General features: G+C 46.4%; 1 protein-coding gene across 4 annotated transcripts in view; it reads right to left on the bottom strand.

Annotated features, from left to right (window-relative positions):
• The window catches only part of ASPH (aspartate beta-hydroxylase), a 169,921-nt gene that overhangs the window by 53,946 nt on the left and 115,054 nt on the right, over positions 1–921 (bottom strand). The gene's annotated exons all lie outside the window — the stretch shown is intronic.

Here is a 921-nt window from a genome sequence, read left to right on the forward strand (position 1 = left end):
CACTGACTCGATGGACGTGAGTCTGAGTGAACTCCGGGAGTTGGTGATGGACAGGGAGGCCTGACATGCTGCGATTCATGGGGTTTCGAAGAGTCGGACACGACTGAGCGACTGAACTGAACTGAACTGAACTGACCTGACTGATGATGTACTATGAGTCTTTGTTAAAGAAATGGCATTTTCTCTTTGCATGTATAGTTCCTACATGCAATCTTTAAAAGATATTTAGGACTTAAGCTGGGGGAGGAATATTCCTGGCAGTTAGAATGTCTGCAATGAGAAGGGCAGTCTCAGTGGGGAATAAGCGTATGAGATGAGAGGGGCCACCTGGCCTTGGAAACTGTCACCCACTGAGCATCAGGGCTGACTATGCTCAGCTGGTGCTGTAAGTGCCTCACTGCCCCCAGGTCATATGACCCCTCCCAAAGCCCACGTGCGTCCTTAAGAAGCCAGTTGGAGCACCTGTGTTAGGTCTCTGACCACCACTGTGGAAACAGACACGGAGGATGTGCAACAGGTAAGCTTGCCGAGGGTCTCAGCTGCCTCAGTCCATCCACAGTGAGAAATACACATCTCCTGATGTTCTACTGGAAGGCAGCACATCAGGATGTTGGAACCATGAGATGGAGACAGAGTTTCTGAGTTGAAGTTTACCAGACCCTTCAGCCATCTATCCATAAATCCATCCTTTCCTTGTATAAATGGGAGCTCACTGTGCTTTGTATGTCATTACCTTCACTGAGCGAGTTTTCATAACAACAATAAATGTGGTTGGGCTCAGCAAACCATACAGTACTGCTAGATTGTTACTGATACCTACTTCTCAATAACTTGGCTGAATAGAACCAGGCAACATCTATATTAAAGTCCCTTAAAACTGTGGAAGAAGGAGGGTTTTTTTTTTTTTTTAATTCCTGTCAT

This window comes from Bison bison, unplaced genomic scaffold (genome assembly GCF_000754665.1).
Source record: "Bison bison bison isolate TAMUID 2011002044 unplaced genomic scaffold, Bison_UMD1.0 scf7180017858917, whole genome shotgun sequence".
NCBI classification, from domain to species: Eukaryota; Metazoa; Chordata; class Mammalia; order Artiodactyla; family Bovidae; genus Bison; species Bison bison.